This window comes from Manacus candei, unplaced genomic scaffold (genome assembly GCF_025592945.1).
Source record: "Manacus candei isolate 608988 ecotype Guabito, Panama unplaced genomic scaffold, ASM2559294v1 h1tg000138l, whole genome shotgun sequence".
Classification (NCBI taxonomy): domain Eukaryota; kingdom Metazoa; phylum Chordata; class Aves; order Passeriformes; family Pipridae; genus Manacus; species Manacus candei.
In genome coordinates, this window is record NW_026138186.1 from 253,439 (window position 1) to 273,426 (window position 19,988).

At 51.8% G+C, this 19,988-nt stretch overlaps 1 pseudogene; it reads left to right on the top strand.

Moving 5' to 3' along the window:
* The first annotated feature begins 15,492 nt into the window (after positions 1 to 15,492).
* Positions 15,493 to 19,988, top strand: part of LOC127462745 (zinc finger protein 883-like) — a 161,807-nt pseudogene continuing 157,311 nt past the window's right edge.

The window sequence follows — 19,988 nt, forward strand, 5'->3', positions numbered from 1 at the left end:
TTTCCAGGATGTGGGACCGGTCAATGCAGCGCAGGGCAGAAAAAACGGAACAGCAGCTTATTCCACCAGGAAAAAAGTCTGGATCCTTTGGCTTCCGGTGCATTTTATGGGGCAGCCTGTGTACTTCTTAAGGAACAAGACCTTTCTGTGGTCGCACCATTTTTCTGGCAGGAATCTTCAGTTGGATTCAATTTTCCAGAAGGTTGGACCGGCCATTGCAGCGCAGGCCTGAAAAAAGGGAACAGTAGGTCTTTCCAACAGGAAAAAAAGTCTGGAAGCTTTGGTTTTGAGATGCAGTTGTTGGGGCAGCCTGGGCACTTTATGGGTAGCAAGAGTTTTTTGTAGTGGCACCTTTTGTCTTGCAGGACTCCTCATTTGGAGTAAATTTTCGGGAGGTGGGACCGGCCATTGCAAAGCAGGGCTGAAAAAAGGGAACAGCAGCTCTTTCCAACAGGAAAAAAAGTCTAGAAGCTTTGGTTTTGAGATGCAGTTGGTGGGGCAGCCTGGGCACTTTATGGGCAGCAAGAGTTTTCTGTGGTGGCACCATATCTCTGGCAGGAAGCTTCAGTTGAAATCAAGTTCTCAGGAGGTGGGAGAAGCCATTGAAGTGCAGAGCTGAAAAAAGGGAACAGCAGCTCTGTACCTAAGGAGAAAAAGTCTGGAAGGTTCGGCTTTGAGGTGAAGTTTTTGGGGCAGCCTGGGCACTTCTTGGGCAGGAAGAGTTTTTTGTGGTGGTACCTTTTGTCTGGCAGGAATCTTTATTTTTATTCAATTTTCCAGGAGGTGGGATAAGCCATTGCAGCGCAGGGCTGAAAAAAGGGAACAGCAGCTCTTTCCACCAGGAAAAAAAGTCTGGAACCTTTGGTTTCAGGTGTAGTTGTTGGGGTAGCCTGGGCACTTTTGGGCAGGAAGAGTTTTCTGTGGTGGCACCATTTGTCTGGCAAAAATCTTCATCTGGATTCAATTTTTCAGGAGGTGGGACGAGCCATTACAAAGCAGGGCTGAAAAAAGGGAACAGCAGCTCTTTCCCTAAAGAAAAGAAGTCTGTAAGCTTTTGTTTTGAGGTGCAGTTTTTGGGGCAGCCTGGGCACTTCTTGGGCAGCAAGACCTTTCTGTGATGGCACCTTTTGTCTGGCAGGAATCTTCATTTGGATTCAATTTTTTAAAAGGTGGGTCCGGCCATTGCAGAGCAAGGCTGAAAAAAGGGATCAGCAGCTCTTTCCACCAGGAAAGATAGTCTGGAACCTTTGGTTTTGAGGCGCAGTTGTTGGGGCAGCCTGGGCACTTCTTGGGTCCCAAGAGCTTTCTGTGTTGGCAACTTTTGTCTCTGAGGTGTTTGTTCCCTGTTATGAAGTCACTTATGGTGTCAATCACAGAGCACTGGGACTCCTCACAGGGCATGATGAAGGAATACAGCAGCAGTGTGGAAAGAGGAGGTAGAAAAATTCACTTCTGTATCTAATTGCTTTCCTCAATTAGAGAAATTGCTAATCTTATGACATGATTTGTACTGGACCCTTCTAAGTATTTCCTTTTGCCCAGACCTTTTGCTCCAGATGTGCCAGCTACACCCAATGAAACCAGAGAGAATCTCAGCAAAGCCAAAAATCAGCTCTTATGGCACTTGGCACTCTATGGGCTTTGGCACTGGAGCTCAGTCTCTCTGGGATGGCTGGTCCAGAACAGTTCATTTAATGAATGGTGCTGTTGCTGAACTTCCCTGGGCACATTGCAATTGGCTACTGAGGCTGAAAGATTTCCTCGAAGGATTTTTATGTTTGGAAATTCCAGGCTGAATTTTAGGGAAAAACTCCAGTATTCTGAAAGTGGAAAGTTGATCAAACAGAAAAGTCTGTTTCTTCTACAACAGATTTGAAATAGTCCACTTGTAAAAATCACAAAGCTTGAAGTCTACTCAGCAGAGCTGATTCCTCATCTGCACTGATCATCAGCAACTGGCCTCTCTCCTATTTCAGGGTCTCATCTGTGTACACTGGATTAAGGCCTCCTCACTTCTTAAGAAAAGTAGTGTTATAAGCTCACAGTTCTGGCAAGGTTTCCTTAGCAGATGGGTTGAAAAGCAAAACTTTGTTGCCATGACCAACGAATGCAGAGCCCAAGGTTGTTTGTGGTGCTAGCTTTGCTCCACTCTCTAATAACTTCTGTCCAGATCAGCGCTGGCAACAAGAATTCCAGGTTAACGCTTGTTTCATTTTTCAGGCTTTGCATTTCAAGAATGGGGAGTTGTTATTGGAAACTCTGCCATGGCTGTCAGTAACAGCCTTGGAAAACAGTTTTTCTTATTTCTGAGGGAGAAGTTTCCAACCCAGCTTTGGAGTATGCAAATAGTTGAATGACTTGTTGTACAATTGGAAATAAAAATCAATACATTTGGTCTGATTAATGTCTTAAGTTATATTTGGCTAAAGAGTTCTTTTCTTGTTACCTTCTTTAAAAAATAGGACCCATAAGCAGAAAGGTGATCTCCTGAAGTATTGCAACCTTTTAAGTCCACTTGTTGCCATACAACAATAGCATGCCAATATCACATCCAAAGATACAGAATCTTACAGAGATACACACAAATAGATACCTATACATATCTATGTATGTATATCTATCTACCTATACATATCTATACATATCTATACAAATACACACAAGAAAGTCTGGGGTTCCTGATGAGAGTTCTACACGGGTAATGAACAGCGGACTGGTTTGATGAGTCATACAACTGTGGGAACCATGAACGTAAGCTCTGAGCTTTGCTTTATTGTCCCGGTTTGTAACTGCCTGCCTTCCCTTTGGGGGGAACACAGGCCTCTATTTTGCACGGTCTGTTTTGTTTCACTTGGCAGTGTAGACTAGGGGCAGAAGAGTTTTTGGAGCCAAACAGCTCGATCCAGATTCAGTTCCTTTAGTGGTGCCTAAAACTCAGGAGCTGGACTCCACGGTGCCGGTGGGACCCTCCCAACTCAGCACGTTCCATGATTCCATCAAGTCCATCTGTCAGCCCAGCACTGCCCCAGCAACCCCCAAACCACTAAAGCGTGTCAGCCATGGCCAGATGCCGGCGCCTCTGAAACACCTGCCGGGGTGCTGGCTCCGCCTGGGCAACCCATTGCAGTGCCCGAGCCCCCCCGAAAAACACGGCGAGAAACCTTTGTCCAGGAGCTGACCTGAAGCTCCCCTGCCTCAGCCTCGGGCCACGTCCCCCGCTCCTCCCAGCGCAGGCTCCTTTCCAGCAGCCCCCTCGGCAGAAGGCGGCTCAGGGCTCCCCTCTGCCCCCCCGGCCGGCTCCGCTCCGGCCCCGCTCCCGCCACGGCCCCGCTCGGCTCTGCACGGGGAAGGAACGCGCCCAGCCCCGGCCCGACACCCCCGGGGGCCGCGCACCGGGGGACTGTCCCCGGGGCTCACTCACCGGGGGTCCCTCCTCGGGGGTGACTTACCGGGGCTCCCTCCCCGGGGTCACTTGCCAGGGGTTGTTCACCGCGGGTCATTCACGGGGAGTCCCTCCCCGGGGGTCACTTGCAAGGGGTTGTTCACCGCGGGTCGCTCACCGGGGGTCCCTCCCCAGGGGTCACTTACCGAGGCTTCTCCCCCGCGGGTCGCTCACCGGGTGTCACTTACTGGGCGTCGCTCACCGGGGGTCGCTCACCAGCGGCCACTCGCCGGGGGCCGCACACGGGGGGTCCCTCCCCCGCGGCCGCGCACCGGGGGCCACTCGCCGGGGGTCTCTCCCCCGGGGTCTCTGCCCGGGGGTCGCTCACCGGGGGCCACTCGCCGGGGGCCGCGCACGGGGGGTCCCTCCCCCGGGGCCGCGCACCGGGGGCCACTCGCCGGGGCTCTCTCGCCCGGGGACCACTCGCCGGGGGTCTTGGGGCCGCTGCCCGGGGTCTCTGCCCGGGGGCCGCTCAGCGGCAGCGCTCCCGCTCCCGGCCCCGCCCCGCCCGCTCCCACCCAAACCCCACCAACCGCCCCTCTCGGCCCCGCCCCCGCCCCGCCCAAGCCCCGCCTCGCCCCGCCCACTCCGCCGCCTCCCATTGGCTGCGCACGTTCGGCCCTGGAGCGAGGAGCGCGCGGGGAGCGTTGCCTGGAAACCGGCCAGGGAATCCCGGGAATCCTCGAGGCGCCGGCGCTGCCCCCCCACTCCTGGAGCAGCGGCCGGGCCCGCCCGGGGAGCGGGCACTCAGCGCCCGGCTGCGGCCGCCAAAACGGGCAGGGAAGCAGGCGCGCGGGAGGCGGGCTCCGGGCCCCGGGCAGCGAGGAGCCCTAAAAAGAACAAAAGTGTTGGAAGAGAGGGAACTCATCGCACCGTCACAGAACAGGCTGAGGTGGAAGGGACCCACGAGGAGCGTCGAGTCCGAGCCTTTGCCCGGCACAGCACCGACCCCAAGAGTCACACCGTGTGCCTGAACTCTGCCAGATCACAGTCCAGCATCAGCTTCATGTGCCGTGAGGCCCCACGTGTGTGTTTGCTCCCCGTGTCTGGTGGGAGAGATGACACTCCCTTAGAGTGGAATAAAGATTATCCGAGACTGGAACTGGCAGCTGTGATAAACTGTATCCCGAGAGCATTTAACTGGTAGCAGTTTTCCCTGGGCTCTAGCTTGCTATTTATTATAGTTATTTGCAGACAGGAAAGGGGAGAGAATTAAAAAATCTCTTTCTCCTTGCCCCCTCCACAACAAGTTTGAGGACATGTGGGTGTTGAAACAGAGCTTAACAAACAGTCCAGCCTTGAGAGAGTGGGGAGAGCACAGAGGGGCTCAGTTTAACCGTTTGTCTGGTTTTCTTCCTTTCGAAGGAGGATTTATTTTTCTTAGGTGGGAAAGTGCCAAAAATAGACAGCAAAATCAGACTGCAGTTCAGAGATCACACTCTCATCTCCGTGGAACCAGATCAAGAGAATGCTGTGGGTACAGTGAAGCCACCCCTGTACATTTGGGGTGGGCTGGGGAGTGCATGTGAGGCATGTGAGTTGTTGCTCTCCTGTGCAAAAGGTCTGTAAGGGTCATGCAGTTACACTGAGCTGGATCCTGCATCCCATTAGGGTTTGTTAGGATACTGTGGGGTTGTTTGTTGAGTGATATGGCACATTCCAACCTTCTGGAGGAGGGGCTTCAAAACTAAATTCAGCCTATGATTCTGTATGGGAGGTACATGGCTTTTGTCTCAGGTTTGATGGAGTAGATCATTACAGCAGCTAAATGGCCTCTACAGGTCTTGATAATAAGGGGTTTTTTCTATTCTTTGTATTTAAGAACAGGAATAATTTATAAAAATAGGTTTTCTCAAGAGAGGGAATTCTGCTGGTTGCAGCTGCTGCTGTGGCTGCATTTAGTCTTCACTTCTGGGTTATCTCTGTATCCAAGCAGGTGCCAGGGGCACTACTAAGTTGTTCCACAACATTGATCCATGCATCTTGCATTATACTGTGTTTATACTGCTTCTCATCCATGAAGGTTTTTTAGTATGAAATTGTAGAAGTGCTTTTTATCTCACTTTAAAAAAAAAAAAAGGGGGTGGGACACACAGCAAAGATTATCTTGTATAGTTTGGGGTTTGTTTGGAGGAATTGAATGTTTCCCAAGAAAAACACACCATAACTTTCTGATTTTTTCCTCCATCTTGCTTGTGTCCATATTGAGACTGTGTAGGTTTTGGAGACTTTTTCCCCCCAGTTTTTGGGCCACCTTGCCTTCTGATGTCACACAGATCAACCCAGGATGACAGGACACATGGAAGACCTGTGTCCACAAATTCCATGTGCAACCTGCCCAGAGAGCTCTGAATTGCTTTGCACAGCTCTGACCAAGGACTGATGATGGGCATGTGATTTTTAAGAAACAGATCAGTATCAGACTGGAAATGTGTTGATGCACACCTGTTCATTAATACTTTCCCTTAAGTGGCCTGTTTGCTGTACAGCATCACTCCTGGGACTCTAGCAGGGGCAGTTTTAAGGCAGCAGATGATTGTAAATAAATTTTCAGAGGTGTTTTGTAGAGTCCCTTATTGCTGTCGGAGGTGGCTGTTGGAAAATTCATTTGGGAGGGTGACTTGCATGCTTTGTTGTAAGAGTGACTCCAGAATTAAGGAGCATTGGCAAGTGCAGTGAGATGAGTCTGAGGCTGTGGATCACATGTGACTGTTTCCTCCCTGCTGTCTTTTAGGATGAAATTTGCAGGGAGATGGTTTATGTGTATCATTCCTTAAGGAACAGGAGAGACACTCCCATGATGGGGACAGATGACACTGGCAGTGAGGATGGCACGGCCCAGGTTTGTTCCTGCAGACACCCCAAAACTTATCTTTCCATGGGGGGTTTTGCTGCATGAGATGAGCTTGCCCAGAATGGCAGCAGGGCCTGGGTTCTGCCGTGATCCTCAGCACCCAGAGCCTTTCTGCCCAGCCCTGCAGTGCCCAGAGGAGCTGAGGCTGCACCACAGAGGCAGTTTAACAGTGGAACTGAGCAATGTGATCTCATGCTTAATTAAACACTCGAGATGTTAACAGGATTTCTGGTGCATGCCTTATGGCCCAGTGAGCAAAGCTACTGGAGCAACTAAAACCAGCTCTTACTGGTGTGTCCTTAGCACATCCTCTACTGAGGCTACTGGATAGGCCAGCAGATATTCCCTAGGGATCACTGCCATGCTAAACCCCTGTTAGATTCTGTATCCAATGGAACACACTGCAGGGGTGTTCATTTTAGGGTAGGGTGGGTCAGCACTGTGAGTAAAGACCTACCTTGTTCTGAAATGTACTTTTCAGGTTGTCTCTGTTCCTGCTCGCAGGTACAGTGTGCTTTTGCTGGGTCATAAGTCCTTCCTAAGCATGGCTTTGAGCTTTGGAACCTTTATTTCTGCTTTTTTGGCAGTGAGATGCTGTGTCTTAGCTCTGTGATCCGAAACACTGGAATGGCAAAACAGGGCACAGTCTGTCCTTGTCTCGGTAATTACAGCAAGGCTTTTTGCCTGGCACTTATTTTTCTTTGGAAGTAAATCTCACTGGTCCTCCAGAGCTGAGGTTGTACACTGGCACCTGAACAACATGTGCAGATCCCAGAATATTCCTTCTTGCCCTTGAAGACTCCAGGCCTGGGAATGGAGCTCCTCTGTGCTTGTGTCAAACTATATCCAAAGACTGCGTGTGGCAGCTAGAAATAAACTTCTGTGAGCTTCCAGAAATAATGGGTAGGGCTGGGCAAGAGTGTAAGTTTAAGGCTATTTAATTCCTCCATCTGTAAACCACAGGAGAAAGCCAAATGCTGTAAACATCCCCACCTCCAAAAGCGTGCTGGAACACGGAATAGAGTTCAGCATTTTCCCTACGAAGATAAAACAGGCCTGGATAAAACCGAGTCTTCTGGAGAATGCTCTCAGTGACCCCAGTGCCATGTGGGAAGGGAGCACATTCCTGCTGCTCCCTACCCACAGCCTCACACACTGCTGTGCAATAAGGACACTGCTCTCAGCTGAAGGATTTGTTTTCTGCTTCTTCTTCCCCAGCAGACTCACGGGCTGCGCTTTCCTTTGTCATACTTGGAAGCACTGAAGCAGGTTTGGAGGAGCAGCACTGTTCATGTTAAAGAGCTTAACCTCACCTCAGATGAAGAGAAGGCAAACCTTGCCTTGTCCCTGTGGAGTGAATGTCTGATTGAAGTTCTTTGATGCTTCTGTGAATTAGCTGCTCCTCTAAAGGAGTGTTTCTGTCTATTAAGCATCTCCTGAGAGCGAGGCTTATTAAATTACTTTTTTATCCATCCAGCCTCTGGTTTGTGGTGCTGCCTAAACAAATACTTGCTTTTCTTTCCTCAGTTTTAGGAAACTGGGCATGGGGAAAAACAGGTAAGCTGCTCACTGTCTAGTGAGCTACAGCTCCATGTCTGGGGATGCACAAAGTCACTCCTAGTAACACCAATGCTGTGGTATCCCCTTCCATCTGGAGAGCTGCTAAAGTTATACATGGGGCAGGATCCAGAACCTTGGGCATAGAACAGTAACTTGTTTTTTTTCATTTGTAAAGTTCAGCAGCAAGAAAACACGTTTGTTCAGTTTGACTGCCCTGACAGGACAGAAGCTTCTCAGTAGAAGCTGTGTGTGTGTAACAGTTTGTTTGGATACATGTCCGGAATAAAGACAAGTGCCAGAAATATTCAAATGCACAAAATATCTTTTATTACAGTGAGAATAATAATAATAGTAATAAACTTAGCAAGAGGAATTAAAACCTAAAAAGGATACAAAATAACTACCTTATCGGGTGGCATTAAAACAAATACTACGAACAGCATTTAATACAGTATTAACTAGTGAAAAGGGATACCAAAAAAGGATCTTAACACAATATTATGGATAACATGATATTGGTTAGTAAAAAGGGAAACTAAAGGAAAAATACTATAAACATAAAAGGGGAATTAAAGGAACACTAAAAGGATATTAAAAAGTTTGTTCTCTCAGTTGCTTCCTGTCAATAAACTGTGCTTACCCACACAGACAGGCCAGGGCTGCCAGGATCTGCAGCAGCTGGTCGGTGCCCGTGCTTAGCGGGCGTCCCCATGGAACAACACAGTCTCCATGGCAGGATGAGGATCGCTCACCCCAGCAGTCCTGACACCCCATTTTATCAGCTCCACATTACACCACGTAGGGCCAGTACCCAGTATAAGGTGATGCCTGAGTGGCAGCCAAACCCCGCCTGTTCATCACCTGATAGCAACAGTCTGTGCATGCCCTGCTGTAGGGCAAGGGGCCAGCGACCCCTGCCCACAGAATCTGCCTCCCATCATCATCTTTCTCACCCCTATGGATGACCTCTAGCATTGTGTTTCAAGGGTAGATGTATCTATCTTGCAATATGTAGCAAAACCAAGGAAGAACTCAGCTCTGATAATTGGGGATATCAGGCTGACTTGCTAAAAAGCACAATGGACCTTACAATTAGCTTGTGCCATGAAGTTACATTGTACCATACTCTGGCTGGTTTCACATCCTAATATGATTCCTTTCTCACACCTCTATGCTCCATTGATCATCTAATTCAAAATACCCCCCTTACATTTGTTTAAATATAAAATGAACCAAGGACAATTTTTGAGTGCTTTGCATTTAGATTTCATTAGTCTGAAGTGGTAGAATAAATGGTCTTGTGTGTATTTGTCTATATAGAATCATGGACTGGTTTGGGTTGGAAGGGACCTTAAAGGTCTTCTCATTCCACCCCCTGCCATGGGCAGGGACACCTTCCACTAGAGCAGGTTGATCCAAGCTGTCCTTGGACACTTGCAGGGATCCAGGGGCAGCCACAGCTTCTCTGGGAATTCCATCCCTGCCCATCCCCACCCTCCCAGGGAAGGATTTCTTCCCAGTCTCCCATCTAACCCTGCCCTCTTTCAGTTGAAAAACCATTGCCCCTTGTCCTGTGCCTCCAGGCCCATATCAAGAGTCCCTCTCCCTCCTTTTTATAAGCCCCCTTCCCTGGTGGGGTGTCTTCAGCTCCTCCCAGGACCTGTGTGTGTCTGTATCTATCTTGTATCTGTCTGTATTTATAGACAGGATATATTTTAATACATTTCTATCCATATATTTAGACATAGATATTTACACACTGTAAATATTAATGCACACCTGTCTACACAATGATGATAACTTTGTGTCCAGACCTACCCCTTCCCCTCTGTAACCTTTTTGGGGTGTTTATTCCTTGGGATTTCCAGGGTCTCACTTTCAGTGGAGCGGATCTTTCCCACCTGGATCTTTGCTACATCAACTTCAAGGTGGCCAATCTGAGCCGCTGCAACCTGGCCCGTGCCAACCTGTGCTGTGCCAGCCTGGAGAGGGCTGACCTGTCAGGCTCTGTGCTGGATGGAAGAGCTGCTGCAGCTTGGGAGGGCTGGGCTTGTGTTAACAGAGAGGAGCTGGAACAAACAGAGCGGTGTAAAACATCGACTTCTTAAATATATTCTAGAGTTGTTCTGGTTCCCAAAGCTTTTACACCTCCTCACACTAATGATTTAACAGGATTGACTCCCAAAGCAGAAATTAAAAGTGTCTTCTTGATTGTCTTTGGTGTTGTTCTTCCGGCTCTCAGTGACTCCAGTCTGTGCCAGTGTGCCAACCTGCCAGGGGTGAAGATGCTGCGCTCCAACGCAGAGGGAGCGTCCCTGAAAGGCTGCAACTCTGAGGACCCATCAGGCCTTCAAGCTCATCTGGAAGGTGAGAAGCTTTTGCCTTGTGAATCTGTGCCAACTGAAGCCTGTGTTTGTCCATTTCTATGGCCCAGAAAAGGTCCAGCTGTGGTTTGTCCAACCCTGAGAAGGGCCCACAAGGGCTGCACTGAGTCTGTGACCATCTCAGCCCCAAATCCCCTTGTCCTCCTCCAATTCACACAGCTCTGAGGCAGCACCAGTGTGCAGCTGCTGTGTTTCTGACTGGTTTTCCTCACAGCACCCCTTTCTGTGTGTGTTCCAGGTGCCAGTCTGAAAGGAGTGGCCATGGAGGGCAGTCAGATGACAGGAATGAACCTCCGAGTTGCAACGCTGAGAAACGCCAAACTAAAGAACTGTAACCTCAGGGGAGCAACGTTGGCAGGAACTGATTTGGAAGTGAGTTGGGATTCATTTTCCATCCTATTCCTTTCTCTGCTATTGTCAGCTGGTAATTTGGGGGATTGCTGGCTTTTGGCTGACCTCTCCAGCTTCAGAGTACAATGGAGTTCAGGTAAATGGACTTCCAGTAAAGCTTTGAACAGAGTTCTGGGTGCATTCCATTGACACTTCTTTTTCTTTTCCCCTTCAGAATTGTGACCTATCAGGTTGTGACCTCCAGGAAGCCAGTTTGAGGGGCTCTGATGTGAAAGGAGCCATCTTTGAAGAGATGCTGACCCCCCTGCACATGTCCCAGAGCATCAGATAGGGAAGAGAAGACGTCAAAGAGGAAGGAATCCAAACATTTGTTGTGACCTTCTTCACCTCCTCCCCTTCCTGAGTTAGAAGGAATGGTTATTAGACAACTTCCATTTGCAGTAGTGCCTAAGTAGACTCTTCTGATCACTTTTGGGGAGGGAATTTTTGTTTCAGAGGTGGAAAGAGAGTTTCTCCCTTTGTGAAGAGAGTGAGGAAGTGGGCTGGTTCTGAAAGCAGAAAGTGGGGCTGGTTTGGGGGGGAGGGTTCAAGACTTTCGTTGTTTAGCATTGCCTGACTTTGGAATGCATTTTAATTTCTAAAGCACAATATATGCAATTCTATTTGTTAAGTCTGTCGCTGCAATATGAATAGAAAATGTTATTGCTGTATAGTAGCAAAGAAAGTGGAGGTTTCCAGGTAGACAAGTGTCTTTACAGTCAGTGTCTTCATTCCTGCAGGGTGTTAATGCCAGGGGTGGTCACACAGTGCCCACAGGACGTGTTCAGGTCTCTGCTGGGCTGGAAACAGTGGGAAACTGTCCTCAGAGGTCCTAAATTGCTGTGGAGTAGTTGGGGTGCAGGGTTAGAGCAGCTTTATCCCCTCAAATGTGCAGAGGAAGCTGCTGCCCCTGCAGGGACCTGCCCAGAGCCCGGATTGAGTTCCCCCTGGGAGATCCCTGGGCAGAAATGGGATGTCTCAGTCAATGCTCTCCAAAGGAGTGTGAAATTGCACTCTCAATCCCAGCTGGGAAGAAAAATTCCCCTACTTCCACATGTCCTGGCCACTCCAGACTGGAGTTCCTGTAGTTTTTTCCTTCTTTGTTGGGAATTCAATGGACAGAGGAAAACACAGAAGTGTCCCCTAAGCAGAGAGAAGCTCTGGGGCCACAGTACCTGCTCCCCCCTCTTCTCATCCCTTCAGTAGATGAAGAAATGACCCTCAATGTTTCCCCTCAGTGTACTCTTCAAATCCTCCTTGAAAGAATGGGCATAATCCCATTTGCCAGCCAGATCCACTTTGTGTTGCTTAAAGTGGCTGTAAAAGCATCTTGCCTGGGGCCAAGTGCCCCTTCCACACTTGCTTTACCAGTGGAAAAAGCAGGGAAAGCTGTTTTTTGTGTGGGCACCCTTCAAATCTCAGTGTTTGTGATCTTGGGAATCCTCTTGGACCTGGAACAATGGCAGATTATCTCTTGTCATGGGATTTGTACCTGGAGATTGTTTTGGTCTGTGTTTAAATCTTCCTTGAAAATACAACTGATAGAAAACAATGTAAAAAAAAAGAAAAAAGAAAAAAAAAAGACAAAAAGGCCATACGAAGAAAAAAAGGGAGGAAAAAGAGAAAAAGGAGAAAAAAGAGAAAAAAAGACAGAAAAAACATGAAAAAAATGAGACAAATAATAAAAAAGAAAGAAAAAAGAGAAAAAAAGAAAAAGAGAAAGAAAAAAGGGAGAAAAAAGGAAGTAGAAAGAAAAACGGAAAGGAAAAAAGAAAGAGAAAAGAGAAGGGAAAAAAAGACAGAAAAACAATAAAACCAAAAAAGTATTATCCTCACTCCACTCACGTGCAAATGGCCGCTCTGATCCGCCGCAAGGACTACAACTCCCATGGTGCCCCGCGCAAAGCGCAGGCGCGGCGATGGCGTTCGGGGGCGTGGCCGCGCACTGATTGGCTGTGGCGGTGCTCCTTGAATGCGGTGCGCACGCAGAGCGCCGTGTTGACTTCCGGGAATCGGTGATGGCGGCGGGTCCTGCCTTTGTCTGTGAGAGCTGGCGGGGGGTGCGGGAGAGCGGGGTCTGGGGATCCCCTCGGGGGCTGCGGGGAGCGCGGCTGGGGGGGGAAAGGCTGGAGGGCTCGGGAGGGTTTAGCGCGGAGGTTCGGGGGTTCCCGAGAGGCAGAGCGCAGGGCCTTGGAACCGTCTCGGGGACCACGGGGCCCGGGGGCCTCCCAAGAACCCGGATGTTCGATTCGATTGCCGAGAAAGTCCCTCGGAAAAAAAAATCAGAACCACCCAACGAAAAAAATAACCCTAAAAAAAGGAAAAGTGAGAAAAAGGTGAAGGAAAAACTGCAAGGGCCAGGATGATTTTATTGCTTTGCTTCAATTTTTCCTCCTCAGATTTTCTGCTCTCTTCCTTTACAGAAAGCTTTTCTGCTGTTCTGTGGTTTTGGGGTCCCTTGGGGGCTTTTAGGGGTCCCTGAGGAGGTTTTTGAGGGTCTCTGAGGGGATTTGGTTTCCTGAGGGGACTTAGGGAGGTGGTTGAAGGTCCCTGAAGGGGTTTGGGAATCCCTGAGGGAGTTTTGGAGTCTCCGAGGGAATTGGGAGGTCCTGGGGGGCTTGCAGGGGGTGTCTTTGAAGGAGTTTTCTGGGTTTCTAGAGGGATTTCAGAAGTCACAGACGGTTTTGAGGGTCCCTGAGGGGGTTTTTGGGGTCCCTGAAAGGACCTGGGGGGTCCCAAGTGGGTTTTGCAGGTCACTGAGAGGGTTTAGGGGGTCCTGGAGGGGGATGAGGTCTCTGAGGGTATTTGTGGGGTCTTTAAGGAGGTTTTGATGGGTCCAGAGGTGGATTTCTGAGGGGATTTCAGGGGTTTTGAGGAAATTTTATGGGGTCTCTGTGTCAGTGGACTGACCTCAGGGAAAGAGGATCCCAATTCCCCCCCTGAGCCTCAGAGACCCCCAAAACTCAGCACACAGAGACCCCAGAGGGAAGGGGGCCCGGGGGTCCCCTAAAGCCCAGCTGTGGGGTTCAGGGGGTCCCCCAGCTCCCAGGGGAGGGGTCCTGTTGGTGCCCCCAAAAATCTGGGGAGGGGGATGTACCACATCTGGGTAAGGGGATCCCAGTGCTCCAGTATATCCCAGTGACCCTCAGTATAGCCCAGTAACCCTCTCAGTGACCAGCCAGTGTGTCCCAGTGACTTCCCACTGCCCCCCAGTAAGGCCCAGTGATCCTACAGTGAGCACCCAGTAACCCCCAGTATGGCCCAGTAACCTCCCAGTGTCCCCCTGTGTGTCCTGGTAATCCCCCAGTAACCCCCCAGTCCCTCCCAGTGCCCCCTGGTTCCCCCCAGTGTGTCCCAGTATCCCCCAGTAATCCCCCAGTGCCCCCCAAAGCCTCCCAACTGTCCCCAACATGTCCCCAGATGTCCTTGACCTTTCTGTGAGGGGGGGAGGAGTGTTTTTGGTCAGAGGGTCCGGGGGGGCTCCTGGAGTGAGATGGAGGGTTGGGGACACCAGGGATGGGGTTTGGGGACAGTGGAATTGGGGATGCCAAGGGGGGAACTGGGGACACCGAAAGGGTCTTGGGGACACGAGGGGGATCTCAGGACTCACCTGCTCTTGGTGCAGGCCCTCCTCTCCCCTTCTAGGCCCCATTAACCCCCTCAAATGTCCCCCAACTCCCCTTTTTTTCCTTTAATCTCCTTCCGCCCAGATACTTTTGACCCCCCAATGCCCCCAAGACCCTTTTAACTCCCCCAAAATCACACAAAGCCCCTCAAAACCCCCCAAATCCCCATCCAACCCCCCCCCCCCGATCCCCCCAAATCTCCCCAAGTCCCCACCTCAAATCCCTTCCAACCCCCCTCTAAGAGGGATCACCTTGCACCCTGGGACAGGAGCACAGTGGGCTGTACTGGGGGCACTGGGGGGGGCTCAGATGTCCCAGGACAAGGTGACCCAGCTCCAGGAGAGATCTGGGGAGCAGTGAGGAGGTACTGGTCTGTACTGGTCTGTGCTGGTTTATACCCCCAATCCCCAAAGCCCCTCCCCAGCTCCTCCTGGACCCCAAAGCCCCCCAGGCACCCCCAGGCCCCTGACTTGGTCCTGCTCCCCCTTGAGCATCTGCAGCTGCTGCAGAACCAGGCATTTCATCAGCAAATGTGCAGGTGACCCCAAGCTGGGGGTGTGTTGATGTGCTGGAAGGCAGGAGGGCTCTGCAGAGGGACCTGGCCCAGCTGGATCCATGGGCTGATTGCAAGGGGATGAGGTTCCAGCAGGCCAAGGGCCGGGTCCTGCCCTTTGGCCACAAGAAGCCCCGTCAGCCCCCCGGGCTGGGGCCAGAGTGTCTGGAGAGCAGGCAGGCAGAAAGGGAGCTGGGAGTGGGGATGGACAGGGAGCTGAAGAGGAGGCAGAGTGTGGCCAGGTGGCCAAGAGGGCCAATGGCTGGTGTCCTGTGTGAGGAAGAGTGTGTCAGCAGGAGCAGGGAAGGGATTGTTGGGCTGGAGTGAGCACTGGTGAGGCCACCCCTGGAGTGCTGTGTCCAGCTCTGGCCCCTGAGCTGAGGAAGGCCCTGGAGGGGCTGGAGCAGGAGCAGAGAAGAGCAGCAAGGCTGGGGAAGGGAGTGGAGCACAAGTGGTGTGAGGAGAGGCTGAGGGAGCTGGGGGTGTTGAGGCTGGAGAAGAGGAGGCTCAGGGGAGACCTCCTGACTCTCTGCAAGTCCCTGCCAGGAGGTTGGAGCCAGGTGGGGGTGGGGCTGTTCTGCCAGGAAGCAGCAGTAGGACAAGAGGGCTGGGTCTGGACCTGTGCCAGGGGAGGTTTAGGTTGGATAATAGGAAGCAATTTTTTGCCAAGAGAGTCATCAGGCCTTGGAATGGGCTGGGCAGGGAGGGGGTGGAGTCAGCGTCCCTGGAGGTGTTGAAGGTGAGAGTGGATGTGGCCTCAGTGCCATGGTCTGGGAAGCACAGCGGGGTTGGATCCAGGGTTGGACTTGATGATCTCGGAGGTCTTTTCCAACGTGGCTGATTCTGTGATTCTGTGATTGCCATTCCTGTGGCAGCACATGCTTGAGGCTCCATCCCCAGGGTGATAGAGATGTCTGTCCATATCTATCTCCAAGGTCAGTCTGTAAATGTGTGGTGTTAGAAAAGCAGGCTAAGTTGTGGGCTGGTTGTAGAAGGAGAAAGAAGCCCAGAGGCCAGTGCAAGCAGGCAGCCCTCAGCTTGCACCTGATGTCCCCTCCCTGCAGGTTCCTGTCCTTGAGCCCAGGCCCTGAGGTGAGGCTGAGAAGTGGCGCGGAGGTGAGCCCAGAGCTGTCCCTGAGGTGAGGCTGAGAATAAGTGCAAGGCAGAGGTGCTGCTGAGGAAGGAGAGCCCCGTGGTGGGGAAGGAACAAAGCTGTGAGTGCCCATCCCCGAGCAGGTGCTGTGTCCATCCCCTGTGTGCCAGGTGAGCTGGGGCTTTGCTGCAGAGCTGCGGGCGCTGATTTGAGCGTCTCCAAGTGCTGAGATGGTGGGCACCCAGGAACACAAACTGTGCCTGGCCACGGAGCCTGCAAGGAGGAGCAGAGACAGCCGTGGCAGTGTGGGGGGCCAGGTTGTCCCTGTGCCTTCCCCTGCAGGCCCTGGCTGTCCCTGCTGGGCCCCTGTCCATCCCCATCAGGTCCCTGCCCGTCCCCCCGGGCTGAGCTCCCCCCAGGAAGTGCCGTGGAGCTGAAGCTGCTGCCATCCCCCCCTGCAGCCGCTGCCCCAGCCAAGGGAGCAGCAAAGGCAGGGCCAGGAGCAGAGGCAGCAGCAGGGGAGCCCTGGGGGGGCCGGGAAGCTCTTGTGTGGGGCAGGAAAGAGGCGCTGGGCACGAGGCCGGGGCTGTGCTGAGCAGGCCCAGCCCTCACATCCCCCCAGCCAACGCCGGCTGCCCGGGGGGCTTGGGAGGGACCCCCAGCCCGTGTGCCCCACACTGAGCTGGCAGAGAGAGAGCCAAGGGACAGGGCCACGGGCAGGGCCACGGGTGAGGGACAGGCAGGGCCATTGCAGGGCCACGGTGAGGGCACAGCCTGTGGCAGCAGAGCTGCCCAGGGCCGGGGGCAGCCGGGGGTGTTGGTACCAGCCAGTGCTGGGGCCGAGCAGAGCACGAGGCCTCTTGCAGAGCCCTGGAGCAGCCTCTCACGTGTCAACCCTATTCTCAGGGCACACACATTTCTTTGGGCCAAAGAACCTTAAAACAGTTGGCACTGACTACACTTTACCACCATCTGTTCTCCAGCTGCTCTGCTGGTTCAGAGCAGCACAGTAAGACAGTGGGGATCCCTGGTATCCTTGGAAAGGCAAAGTCCAGAAATGGGGGGGGGGGGGCAGAGAAGGGTAAACCTGGACAGCAGGGACCCCTGGGATCCCTGGGACAACAGAGTGGGGAACCTGGAGAGGGGGAGTGTCTGGGAACGTGGCACCCTGAAGGTGAGAGTCAGAGGAGAACGGACCCTTGGGACCCCCAACAGTCCCAGCATCCAAAAGTGGGACCCCCAGCATCCCAGACAGGGGAGACCCTCTGAACCACAGAGGGGCCAGACCACAATGGGGGAAGGCTTGGGAGCACTTTTTTAGACAGGATTTTCATATTCTTGAGTATTTTTTTCCTGAATCTCAACTTTTTGCAGTCGGGGGGGGGGGGGGCTTCATCTTGCTATTTCTGAGAGGTTGTTTGCCTGAATCCTGGTGGTTTGGCTTTTTCTGAGCTGAATCTTGGTGTTTGGGAGGTTTTTATGGACACAGGATGCCCGGTGAGTTCTAGAGATGGACTTGGGCAGGAGGAACCCCCAAGCCAACGCGCTCAGCCCTTGTTTTGTCCCCATCAGGATTTGTCCTTCCCAAAGCTTGGTCGGATGGAGGAGGAGGCTGCGAGGAAGAGGAAGATGCCTTGGGCCCCCCAGGCAGGTGAGGAGGAAGTCAGTGTCCCTTTGGGCGGGTGTTGTGCTGGCTCTGTCAGCCCAGCATGGCCCCGGCTGCAGGACAACCCCGCTGGTGCCGCCGTCCTGCCGGGGCCGGAGTTGGGGGGATGTCCTTGGCCTTCCCTGTGGGCCGGAGGCAAATCCCCTGCCTGTCCTTCTTGCTTCCTGCCCCAGGCCCCGAGCTGAGGAGGGAGAGCCCGGAGGACAAATCCCCCCGTGAGACCCTGGTGGGAGAGGCCGTTTTGAAGGGCTCCCCGGCGCAGGAAGGCAGCGGGGAGGAAAAGGGCCGGAGATCCCCCCGCAGGAGGGGCTCCAAAGCCAGCCCAGGGTGCTCTGAGGAGGAAAGAGCCAGCCTGTGCCGGGAAGGCGGCCGGAGCTTGAGGGGGAGCTCTGACCTGGTGGTCCCTGAGCAGCCTCCCAGCAGTGACAAGCCCTTCAGGTGCTTGGAATGTGGGAAGAGCTTCAGGAGGAGCACCACCCTCCTCACCCACCAGCACATCCACACTGGGGAACGTCCCTACATGTGTAGGGAATGTCGGAAGAGCTTCAGGCAGAGATCCAGCCTGATCCGACACCAGGCCATCCACACTGGGAAATGGCCCCACACATGTGGGGAATGTGGGAAGAGCTTCAGGGACAGCTCCACCCTCTGCATCCACCAGCGCATCCACACTGGAGAACGGCCCTACAAGTGCTCGGAATGTGGGAAGAGGTTTCAGACCAGCTCACATCTCCTGAAGCACCAGCGGACGCACACGGATGAGAGGCCCTTCCGCTGCACCGACTGCGGGAAGGGCTTCAACCAGAACTCCAACCTCGTCAGGCACCAGCGCATCCACACCGGGGAGAGGCCCTACAAGTGTGGGGAGTGTGGGAAGAGCTTCACTCAGAGCTCTAAGTTGACCAAACACCAACGGACCCACCAGTAAGGGAAGCCCCACCAGTGCCCCGACTGCGGGAAGAGCTTTGGCCATAGGACTGACACACAAAAAAGGTTTCAAAAGGTCTTCAGGATTTTGAGTATCTGCACTCCAACATCAGTTTATTCTTTTGAATATGTGTAAGTTTAACCTCAGTTTAGTCTGAAAGCCAAATTCACCACTACCCCATTCCCTGATAACCGTGGGCTGGTTCTGACAAGTGAGGCAGAAATTACCCACTGCCCAGCAAAAACCAGTGGGGCCAGCCAGTGGTCTTTGCCCTGGCAGCCCAGTTTCCCCAGTCTCATCTCAAAATGACCAGTTACACTGAAGCAAAGAGCACTGGAACCAGTGCAACAAGCCCCAGTCTGACTTTCACACCTGCCCACGTGTCCTGTTTTCTGCTGCTCTACAAACCTTCCTTGTTTAAAATACAATGGAAAAATGAACAGTTTTTGGGGTTGTTTTGGTTTTGGGTTCGGGTGTTTTTTTCCCCCCCACTATTCTCATTAACCTCATTTCAAATCTATTTCGGTGTTTGAAGATGAATTAAAATTTTGAATGATTTTTAATGCAAATTTTAACGGGGGTACTTTTGAATTAGATGATCAATGGAGCATAGAGGCATGAGAATGGAATCATATCAGGATGTGAAACCAGCCAGAGTATGGTACAATGTAACTTCATGGCACAAGCTAATTGTAAGGTCCATTGTGCTTTTTAGCAAGTCAGCCTGATATCCCCTATTATCAGAGCTGAGTTCTTCCTTGGTTTTGCTACATATTGCAAGATAGATACATCTACCCTTGAAACACAGTGATAGAGGTCGACCATAGGGGTGAGAAAGATGATGATGGGAGGAAGATTCTGTGGGCAGGGGTCGCTGGCCCCTTGCCCTACAGCAGGGCATGCACAGACTGTTGCTATCAGGTGATGAACAGGCGGGGTTTGGCTGCCACTCAGGCATCACCTTATACTGGGTACTGGCCCTACGTGGTGTAATGTAGAGCTGATAAAATGGGGTGTCAGGACTGCTGGGGTGAGCGATCCTCATCCTGCCATGGAGACTGTGTTGTTCCATGGGGACGCCCGCTAAGCACGGGCACCGACCAGCTGCTGCAGATCCTGGCAGCCCTGGCCTGTCTGTGTGGGTAAGCACAGTTTATTGACAGGAAGCAACTGAGAGAACAAACTTTTTAATATCCTTTTAGTGTTCCTTTAATTCCCCTTTTATGCTTATACTATTTTTCCTTTAGTTTCCCTTTTTACTAACCAATATCGTGTTATCCATAATATTGTGTTAAGATCCTTTTTTGGTATCCCTTTTCACTAGTTAATACTGTATTAAATGCTGTTCGTAGTATTTCTTTAATGCCACCCGATAAGATAGTTATTTTGTATCCTTTTTTTTTAGTTTTTAATTCCTCTTGCTAAGTTTATTATTATTATTATTATTCTCACTGTAATAAAAGATATTTTGTGTGTTTGAGTATTTCTGGCA